Source organism: Camellia sinensis, unplaced genomic scaffold, assembly GCF_055761805.1.
Source record: "Camellia sinensis isolate YWXY unplaced genomic scaffold, ASM5576180v1 Unanchor12, whole genome shotgun sequence".
NCBI lineage: Eukaryota > Viridiplantae > Streptophyta > Magnoliopsida > Ericales > Theaceae > Camellia > Camellia sinensis.
The window spans coordinates 4,482,533-4,493,948 of NW_028128998.1; the positions used below are offsets into that span (position 1 = coordinate 4,482,533).

The following is an 11,416-nucleotide window of genomic DNA, read 5'->3' on the forward strand; positions in this document are numbered from 1 at the left end:
GAGAAATTCTCATAGTCTCACAAAATATCTATGTACTTCGCCTTCACTATAGAACTTGAAAATGTTTGAATTAAAACTATGGGAAATCTAGCTCACTATATTCATGTAGTTTTGTATGTACTATGGAAATGATGATGGAAGAACTTGAAGAAATAAAAGGGGCAAATATTATTGAGAGAGTTGAAATTTTGTCAACTCTACCTAAAACACCATTAATCTTGGTATCATGGATTGTGATTTGCACAAATAAAAATCTTCGATTATAGTTCACTACATATGAAATGGAATACAAAAACTTGAAACAACCAGTTGTAATTTGCTTGTTGGAGTCTACTTTATTTACCTTGGTCCTGATAAAGCTGATGCAAATAATGGAATAGTAGTGCCAATGGCATCCCCTTGGTGACCAGCAACTGTAATTGGTCTTGGTGCCACAGGAGTTGTGAAGTTATAATCGTAATTGCTTTGAACATCTGTAGAACCCTCCAAGACCTTAACCAACACCGACATGGAAGGCCTCCTGGAAAAATCACTTTGTAGACACCACACAGCAACCCTCATCATCTCCACAACTTTTGCTCTATGTGTTTGCATGTCATCATTGTATTTATCAATGATATCCAGAAGTCGTTCCTCTTCTACCTTCCTCTTAAACAGATCTAGCAGATGCATATCTTCCTCAGGCTGAGACCTATCTAAATTTTTGCACCTATACAACATTTCCAAGACCACGACACCAAAGCTATAAACATCTATAGTTTCTCAGTGATAATTGAGCTCAACCATTCGGAAGCCAAATAGCCTGGTGTTCCCCTCATCATTGTTACAACTTGGCTTTGGTCCTTATCAATTAGTTTTGACAATCCAAAATTAGAAATTTTTGCATGGAAGTCTTCATCTAAAAGGATGTTTTGGGGTTTGATATCCAAATGAAGTATCTTTTGCCTATATTCCTCGTGAAGATAGGTTAGTCCCTTGGTTATATCCATAATGATCTTCTTTCTGGATTACCACACAAGAGTTTGCTCCTGGCGCCTTTGGAAGATCCATGTATCCAATGATCCATTGGACATGTACTCGTAAACTAGAAGCCTATATGGTTTTTCAGCACAAAATCCAATTAATCTCACCAAATTGGCCTGGTGAATGCTGCCTATTGTTTCAACTTCAGCTAAAAACCATTGAGATGCTTCACCGCTACTTTGGTGCCATCGCTTAATGTCCCTTGAAACACTGACCTAAATCCTCCTTCCCCGAGCTTATCATTGAAATTGCTTGTCGTGGCTCTCAATTCTTCGTAAGAAAATCTGGTAGGCATCCCTGGTACTTGATCAACAAAGAACTCATCAAAATCCTCGGACTTTTGTTTCTTTTTGAAAAAGAAAATGCAAGAGGCAACCAAAAAAAATACAACAAAAAAATCTCCGAGACTGGAACCCAATATGATCTTGACTTGCCTTGATTTCTTTTGAGGAGAATTTGTTGCTGAAGGAATAGGATTCTGTCTAGTTGGAGATTTCTGCATTTTAAGAAATACAACAACGTTCTCATACATTGTTCCCTTGTTACTTATAAGAGAAAAGACTTCAGACAATAATAAGCAACCTTACTTTGAAAAATAGCCCAAATTATGTGCAAAAGAGCTACTTTGCATGAACAGTTTTTCAAGCAACTCTTCTTGCAATCTTCTAATGCTAATTTTTCATCCAAGTAAAAGTTTGAGGGGAAGTATTCGTGGAAGTTAGAGTAAAAGAAACTAGTATTCTTAAGCTTCAAAAAGGTGTGATATTGAGAATGGTCACAAGAAATGGGTGTAACAAGGGAACATCCAAGGCTGGGTTGCCTAGAATTTTTTTGCTAGAAGGTGTTGTTTTAGATGGCTTCCTTAAGACAACTGCATTGTCTATTTGAAGAACAGATGCCATAATTGCCACACACCATGCAGGGTCGACCTTGGGCTAAGGCCAGTGAGGCCTGTGCCTAGGGCCCCAAAAATTAGGCCCCCAAATTCATTATCTTGTACTATATCCAAAATTCAAAATGGCCCAATTTTGTTTAATTAATTTAGGCCATTTTAAAATGCCTCAAAAGTTCTATTTGGCCCAATTGATAAAAGGCCCAGTTAAAAAATATTTATAAGTGTTAATTATTAGCCCAATTAAAAAATAAGAAATAAAATATATGTATATGTCTATGGGGCCTATTTTTTTCCCTTTTCTTTTTATGGCCCAATTATGTGTTTTTTAGTATTTTTTAGAAATATTTTATGCAATTTTATTTATTTATTTTGTAGATACATCTAATATAGATACACTTAAAAATTATAATATTTGTGTTTTTTTTTTTTTAGAAAAAAGCAAAAAAAAGTTGCCAAATACAAAAAATATAAAAAAAATACAAATTGCAAACTTAGATAATTATTTTTGAAAATTCTAAACCAAACAGGGTGATTTTTATTTTATTTTTATGAATATCTAAAAGGCCCCGAAAAATTATTTTGCCTTAGGCCCCCGAAAACTCAGGGTCGGCCCTGACATCGTGGGATAACCGCAGTCACCAATATCTAATGTCATCAGATCAGCCATCACATTCCAATTCAATCCATTCCACTTATAAGCCTTCAAATGCCCATCAGGATCTAACCTTATGAACTGACGATGAGGTGACGATGATGATGATGCAACAAGGATTTTTTGCCCCAAAAAACTTTCTTTCTCGAATTTAACGTATTTCACTCCTACATAGGATTTAAAATAGGGCAAGGGTGGATTGGATTCTACATAAGACACCACCATATTATAATAATCGTGAACTTTAAGAGATTGCTGGAGGTAAGCTTCTGGCTACGAGACCAAGTCTGGCCAACAAGCAAGGAGTCAGCTGGGTGATCAAACGGCTGCCAAACCGTGGTATTGTTTTGATCAAAGAGGACCAGGTTTCCCAATTTAGTGAAATTCATGCCGAAGATGGACTTTCCTGATGTGTTGGTAGACCATACGAAAGTGCCATCTGCGTCATGCAATATCAAATCTCCATCTCCAGTGAGTTGTAAGGTGGCGTCAATTTGAACAGGACGATCCCGATTAGCAGACCAAACTAGTTCTAGTGCAATTATAGAAGGTGAGTTGTCGCTAAAACAATATCTACTACCGAAGAGTACAACACCAAAGAGGCATGCTTGAGTTTGTTGAGTAGGGCAATAGAAACCACAGATCAAATGTGAGCCCTTGATGATCCTTCGAGGACGGGTGTGAGACTTAAACCGATAAAATCGGTAACTTCAATGTAAATTGAGGGCTTGTTGATCCAAGAAGTACTTAACATTGCCATTGGACGTGGAAATTGGGCATCGTGAAAGAAGGATACTGAGGCTATGAAAAAGATAATAACAGCATAACAAATATTGCCAGATAGACCCGTTGGTGGTGGTTTGTCATTACAGCTCTGTTTCTTCTTCTTGGTCACTAGTTTTTGTTTTTCTTTGGGGAAAGCAATGGAGAAGAAGGTGTTGAAGAAGAAAGGTGAGTTACAAACTTCGAGGAAAGTGCTACATTTCAAATCTGTTAGGTTTTTATTCTTGGCAACCCCGTTTGACAAAACTCCTTTAAGTTGTATTTGTTTTCGTACTTTTTATTTCAGTGAGGCTATGAGTGTTTAAATGCGAATCCAACTTGAATTGTGCCTTGAAGAGAAGTTTGTGATGTTAATACTTTCAAGATTGTGACTGCGCCGATTATGACGGGGATCAAGCTGCCCGGTCAGTTCGCGGGGGTCTAGGGGGCAGCGCCCCTTGGCGGGTCCGGGGTAGCGCCACGGCAGGGTCGAGGGGCAGCGCCCCCGAAGTAAAATGCAGAAATGCATTCAAAGTTGCCTGTCCGCTCGAGCGGACATTCCCCTACTCGAGCAGAGAATGCTGGGTTTCAGAAGTTTGTTCACCTGCAAAAATACTGGATGTTGTTTTTTCCCGCTCGAGCGGAACTTTCTGCGCTCGAGCGGCCAATTTGACGCTCGAGCGGAGATCGTGGGACGGTTTTCTATAAATACGTGTTTCAGTCCAAATCTAGGATTACTTCTCCAGATGTTCTTCTTGGATTCTAGGGTTTATATTGGGGATATCTTGCTAGTTTTCTTTGATGTTTCATTGAGTATTTAACTCATGGTTTAAGAAGCATACATCAAAGGTTCGTTTGTTAATTCTATACAAAAGAGAGAGTTGTTCTTTAGTGGATTCTGAAGAATTTGAGCTTGAAGCTTTGGTGGATTCTGGAGTGGCTCATCGTAAAGATAATTCCGAGGTGAAAATGGGGTTGGAAGAGACACATAGAGGTTGGTTCAATTCAGGCGTGGATTCGCTAGGTAATTGAGAGTATACCTGTGTAATTTCTTTATATCTTCTTAGTGGATTGTTTTGTGGCTGTTGCCCATGGTTGTTTTTTATCACAATTGGAGGTGTCCAATTATGGTTTTTTCCACAAAAAATCATTGTGTCGATTTGTCTTTATTGTTTGATTGGGATTGTTGTTTACTGCTTAAAATTGATAGATAATCACAAATCAACATCTAGGGGATTTTTAGATTTTTTAATTGGTTTCAGAGCGGGTCGCTCTATTTTTTTTATGTTTTACAAATCTACTAGAGCGAGATCTTGTTTGATTTGTGATAATGGATTCAATTCGTGAGGGAAATTCTATGGTTCGACCACCTCTACTTGACGGATCCAATTATTCTTTTTGGAAAGCTCGGATGAGATCGTTTTTGAAATCTATAGATGAAAAAGTTTGGCAATATGAATGGGTGGACCGAACCAATAATTACCGTTGATGGAGTAACTTTCCCCATACCAATTAAAAAGTGGGACACAATTGATTACCAAAATAGTAGCTGGAATAGTAAAGCTATCAATTCTCTCTTTTGCGCTGTCACACCTGAAGAGTTTAGTCGAATTTGCAATTGTGAAGTCACAAAAGAGGCTTGGGATATCTTACAAACTATTCATGAGGGCACTCCTTCTGTTAAACGCTCAAAACGTTAAAGGCTCACGTCTAGTTTCGAAAACCTTTCAATGAAAGATAGTGAGACCTTTGATGAATTTTATGCAAAGTTGAGTGACATTGTAAATTCCAGCTTCAATTTAGGTGAAAAAAATACCAGAATCCAAGATTGTGGGAAATTTTTTGAAATCCTTGCCTGATCGGTTCCAACCAAAAGTTACGGCTATTGAGGAGGCTCAAGATGTTAACAACCTCAAGCTGGATCACTTGGTTGGAAATCTCCAAACTTATGAAGCACATAGGAATTTCAAAAAGAAACAAAAAGATACTATTGCTTATAGTAGTGCTCATAGACTTGAAGAGGATTCTGATGAGGATTGTGAGATAGATTCCAAGATTACGGCTGCTTTTGTTAAACAATTTAAAAAATCTTTTCTGAAAAAGAATCCTAAACTTTTGGAATCTACTCATACTCATAAATCTAAAGGCAAAGATAAAATCAAAATTAATTCTATAGCCAAGAAGGAGAAAGGAATGATACAAGGGAACTCTGAAAGAGTCCAATGCTATGAATGCCAAGGATTTGGCCACTTTGCTTCAGAATGCCCCACTCATTTGAAGAAGAAGAAAGCCCTTGCCATCACTTGGGATGATGAACCAGAATCTAATGAAGATGAAAGTGACAACGAAGATCAAGGCGAAGAGGGACATAAACAATTCCTTGCTTTCATGGCGGCTTCCGAAACTGAAGGACGAACAGAGTATCCGAAGTGCCCGGTTAAGAATGCCACTGATGATGAATCCTCGGGAAGTGATGATGAAGAGCTTGAGCAAGCGTATGAAAAGTTGTATAAGGAATCTCTTAAGTTATCCAAATTGAATGACAAACTCACTATGAAACTCAAAGCATGTGAAAGTGAGAATGTCAAACTAAAGGAGGAGATTGCTGAGGCTAGGATTGATGCCATCAAGATAGCTAATGATCGACAAGCTCTTTGTGCAAAATTCTTGACTTGTGAGACAGAGAGGAATGAGCTACAGCAAATCTATGCAACATATGAAGAAAAAATTGAAACTCTCGAGATGTCTCAAGTTGCTTTGGAAGAACTAATAATCAAGAAAGAGGAAGAACTCAAGTGTGCTATGGCTACCATTGGTCTTTGTAATAGAGGATCAAAGACTTTGGACAATATCATTGGGTCTCAACAAATTTGTTCTGACAAGAGTGGCATTGGCTTTGGTGATAACAAAGAGAAAAAACAGAGTGCATCTACATCTCATGATATAAGAACTCAAGGAAAGGGAGAACAAAAAATTCAACATAAGGATGGACTTCTCAAACTTCCTAGAGTTGGTAAGGTAAAAGAAAAGAAGGTACACCCTGTACACCCTGTACACCTTGTTTTTATTTGTCATCATTGTGGTATGCATGGTCATATTCGCCCTTACTATTATAAATTGCATGGGAAAGTGTCTCATAGAGATGGAAAAAATTCCAACATCTCGTGGGGTAGGAGACACTTCATTGGTGGTAATGAGGTTAAGGGTCATTTTAGACCTCGTTATTTTGATGTGCTTGAGACCAAACATGGAGCGAGTTTGTATTTGCCCAGACCTAGAAATAGGAAGTTGGAAACCACGTCGAGACGGGTTCCCATTGTAAAGGAAGGGAACTACAACGTCAAGACATCACCCAAGAACCGCAATTCTCATAACTTTGTTCATACTAAAGCGGTGTGGGTGAGAAAAATTGACTTGTGTTAAGTTGTTTATTCAATTTTTTGTGTTTTTCTTTTTGGGTTATTTAATGTGTGGTATCATTTAGTTTGTTCTTGTTCATTTTTGTCCTACTTTGTTTAGAAAAAGAAAAAAAATAAAAAAAAAACACAAAAAGATTTTCTTAGTATGGTTTTGCAAGCTTAAAATTTTTGAGTGGTCCTTGGTGCATATTGGAATTGATAAGAATATCCATTACATGTTAATATATGTGTGCTTTCTGTGGTCATTACTCATTTTGGAGTGTGTGTTCTTTGATTAGTATGTCTCATTCTGTACACACTTTTGGATTAGCAAATTTTGGATTCTTCCGTCTTTGCGATTATTTTTTTTCTCTATGGACTTCTGGCATTGTATCTTTTGCTTTCTAGAGGAATTGACCTATACTAGCATATCATGGGTGATGTTGAGTCTCTTAATCATCTTCTATCTTTTTTCATCTCCACGGCTTTCCCCTCTGTTCTTTGTAGTCCAGGCACGAGGAAAAGGCTACCTCAGAGTCACCAACCAGGCCATCCTTGTCATATCCATGCTTCCCTGGTTCGGTTTCCATACTCTTGAGCATGTCAGCCACCAATGAGTGTACAAAAGAAAGAAAAAATGTGCAAAAGAAAGAAAGAAAAGAAAAAGATGTTTAAAAACAAAAGATAAAGGAAAAAACAAAGGATTCATTGATTGAGGGGGAGCCTCTGCCTTTACTCACCAAATACCCCTTGATTCCTAGTGGTTTGACTTTCCTTTGTTATGCTTAGATTCTCTTGTCGGAGGTCCAACTTTCAGATCACTACTAGGATTGAATCTAGTGTTTGTCGAACTCCAAGAGTCACACACACACTTTTCTCATGGGATCTATGCTTTTCACAAAATGCATCACTTTCTTTTATGAGGAATCTTCTAGAGGCTGTGCACATTGTGTTTTCAAGTAATTGTGCTTCTTGGATAGTCTTGTGTATTTTAAGGTACTAGTCTGAAATTCCTTGCTTGCTCCGCCATATTATTTTTGTTGTTTTTCTTCTTGATTCACTGTTTTCAGTGTTTGTGGTTGCTTTTAGTGAGGGGGAGTTTGGTTTTTCATTACAAGAGTTTGTTAGCATGAACACTTTGATTTGTTTGGTAATGGAGATTGGCTATAGTTGTTTTGCATGTTGCTATGCACTGTTTTGTTAATTATTTCCTTCTTACATGTTCCTGGTATTTACATCATCATATCATTGCTTGTGTGGTTTATGATCTTGCTTTTGTTGTTTGAGAATTGTTTTTCATGAGTCTTAGTTTTCATTTATTCATGCTTTCCATCTCATGTTTCAAGATAATCGTGTCATATGTCTATTTCTTTTTCATATATTCTTGTGGGACTAATAGTTGTTTTGGAGATTGTGGCACTAATAGTTGTTTTGCAGATCATGACCTTGAGAAAGAAGTTTGTTTTTATTGGCTGTAAGGGTTGGGGTGTTTAGGATTTTGTTTGTTAGGTGTGTTTTGTCACGGCATTGCCAAAGGGGGAGATTGTTAGGTTTTTATTCTTGGCAACCCCGTTTGACAAAACTCCTTTAAGTTGCATTTGTTTTCGCACTTTTTATTTCAGTGAGACTATGAGTGTTTAGATGCGAATCCAACCTGAATTGTGCCTTGCAGAGAAGTTTGTGATGTTAATGCTTTCAAGATTACCACTTCACTGATTATGACGGGGATCGAGCTGCCTGGTCAGCTCGTAGGGGTTCAGGGGGCAGCGCCTCTTGGCGGGTCCAGGGCAGCACCACGGCAAGGTCGAGGGGCAGCGCCCCCGAAGCAAAATGCAAAAATACATTCAAAGTTGCCTGTCCGCTCGAGCGGACATTCCCCTGCTCGAGCAGAGAATGTTGGGTTTCAGAAGTTTGTTCGCCTGCAAAAATACTGGATGTTGTTTTTTCCCGCTCGAGCGGAACTTTTCGTGCTCGAGCGGCCAATCTGACGCTCGAGCAGAGATCACGGGACAGTTTTCTCTAAATACGTGTTTCAGTTCAAATCTAGGATTACTTCTCCAGGTCTTCTTCTTGGGTTCTAGGGTTTATATATGGGGATATTTTGCTAGTTTTCTTTGATGTTTCATTGAGTATTCAACTCATGGTTTAAGAAGCATACATCAAAGGTTCGTTTGTTCATTCTATACAAAAGAGAGAGTTGTTCTTCGGTGGATTCTGAAGAATTTGAGCTTGAAGCTTTGGTAGATTTTGGAGTGGCTCATCGTAAAGACAATTCCGAGGTGAAGACGAGGTTGGAAGAGACACATAGAGGTTGGTTCAATTCGGGCGTGGATTCGCTAGGTAATTGAGAGTATACCTGTGTAATTCCTTTATATCTTCTTAGTGGATTGTTTTGTGGCTGTTGCCCGTGGTTTTTTTATCACAATTGGAGGTGTCCAATTGTGGTTTTTCCACGTAAAATCGTTGTGTCGATTTGTCTTGATTGTTTGATTGGGATTGTTGTTTACTGCTTAAAATTGATACATAATCACAAATCAACATCTCGGGGATTTCTAGATTTTTCAAAATCGACTCTTAAATCACTATTACATTACAAGAACGGGGAATAACAACATGGGCACAGAAAAAAGAAAAAAAAAATAAAGAAAAAGTAGAAATCAGTAATAATGTTTATTCACTTTAATAATTAAAAGGAGGACGATCTCTAGTTTAAATTTTTAGATAGGAGGATCTTGTATGGACTTGTAGAACTCATCACATATTTTGTTTTGATGATTTGAATTGTTTATTTTGTTGGACGTTTTATGTATTTTATCTACAGAAAAAATTAAATAATAAATTTTTAGGATTAAAAATGCGATAAATTGAAAAAGTTACAATCATTGAATCGACTTAATTCTTTATGTGAATAAAAAACATAAAGTACTCGATGAAATGAATAATTTAAATTATCAAAACGAAATCTATAGTGAATCTCATGAATCCAAACAACACTCTTTTCCCTAAAATGTAGACCCAAAAACATCTTCCTCCGAATTAAAATGGCATATTACTTTATAATTTTTTTTTTTTTTACCGTGCCACCGTGCAGTTATTTCTCCTTACAAGAATCGTTGCCAGAGTCCTTGAAACGTGCACACTTATTCTGTGTTTAGTTGAGAGATTTAAGGATAGATTTAAAAAGGAAAATAGAAAAAGTAGGTGAAATTTGAATAAAATATACCTACATTTTATCTAATTTCACATACTTTTTCCTTTTCTCTTTGTAAATTCCTCCTAAAATTCTCCAACCAAACGCAAGCTTAGAGAAATGGTGCACGTGGGTAGTTCTTGGCCCAAGGTTTTGGTTAAACTAGCAATGGTTTTGTATGAATATAATGGTATAAAATAGTATATTGTGTTGCATGCGGTGTAAAGGTATGGCCGAATATTTGCGGGTGATTTTTATGGGCCATTAACATGTGGGTCAAATGAGTCCCGGTTGGCTTTCTTATTGGGCTGATTGTTAATCACGTGGATTTTGCCCAGGGTTTTTGGTTGAGCCATTGTCCGATGGTGTACTGTTGCAGTCGATTTTTTTTTTTTTTTTTTTTTTTTTTTTTTTTTTTTTAATGATAATTGATTGTGTGATCCTTATGTAACTCTAGATGAGGTTATTCTTGAACCACCTCAGCCAAGAGTGATTTTGGGGTCACTGCTATGGGGAATCGTGGTTCGATGACTAGCCAAGTTAGAGACTGGGAGATGGAAATTTATCGGATTTCTAGTTGTCTCTTGTCGTCATGTGACCCATACTGATTTGGTTTTTAAGCCGACACTGCTTGGGGATTGAGGCTTTGTGATCAACCAAGGAAGAGACTGGGGAATGTGGTGTTTGATTATATGATGGGATTGATTTTAACTATGACTGTTGGTACAGTGGTTATTGGTTTTCGCTGTACTTCCTTAAGACCGTTAATGTGACACCTGATCGTATGAGTTTCATGTGATTTTATCAGGATCTTTCATGGGGTAACCTTTTCCATTGTCATAGCTTTTGTGAGTGGCTATGATGTCGTGGCTATGAGGTGCGAGGTGCTTTGCAGGTGGTTAGCATTGTTGATTGGTTTTGGTGGACGTTTAGCCTGTGATTTTCTATTTGATGTATGTGTTTCGACTATATTTATGTAGTCTATGTTGTTTTCTTTTGTATTCTTGCCCATAAATTTTTCCCAAGTTTCCATCTATTATCTTTGGTGGTAGGGTTACTTGGGGATAAAAAAAGATATATAGGTGTAGCTCGACTTTTTTGCGCCCCCCTTTCGGAAGTTCGAAATAAGCCCTACAGTTTGGACTCCCGCGATTCTGAATCTAATCTCACAAGTACAATGTGAAATTGATAAACACCAAAGAGTCCAAATCTGACAAATATTTTGGAAAGTAGATTTTGAATCAAATTGCCAAAAATGGATTGCTTTGCTAGATGTAGAGTCGCCACCTAAATATTTTATTTTGGGGAAATTTGGAAAACCTATGACTCGTGCCAAAGGCCATGTGCCCGTCATCACTACGATTGCCTCGGCTCGAAACTTGGGTACAGGAGAGGAAGGTCATGAATACATTGAGCACCCCCGCTCGCCCCGATCAAAGATCGACCTCTACTAATCATGATATGATTTTTATCAACAATATATGCTCTCGTACCGG

General features: G+C 37.7%; 1 pseudogene; it reads right to left on the bottom strand.

Moving 5' to 3' along the window:
• Positions 1–329: 329 nt before the first annotated feature.
• LOC145814617 (G-type lectin S-receptor-like serine/threonine-protein kinase SD2-5 pseudogene) lies at positions 330–1,774 on the bottom strand (annotated as a pseudogene).
• Between the last annotated feature and the right edge of the window lie 9,642 nt (positions 1,775–11,416).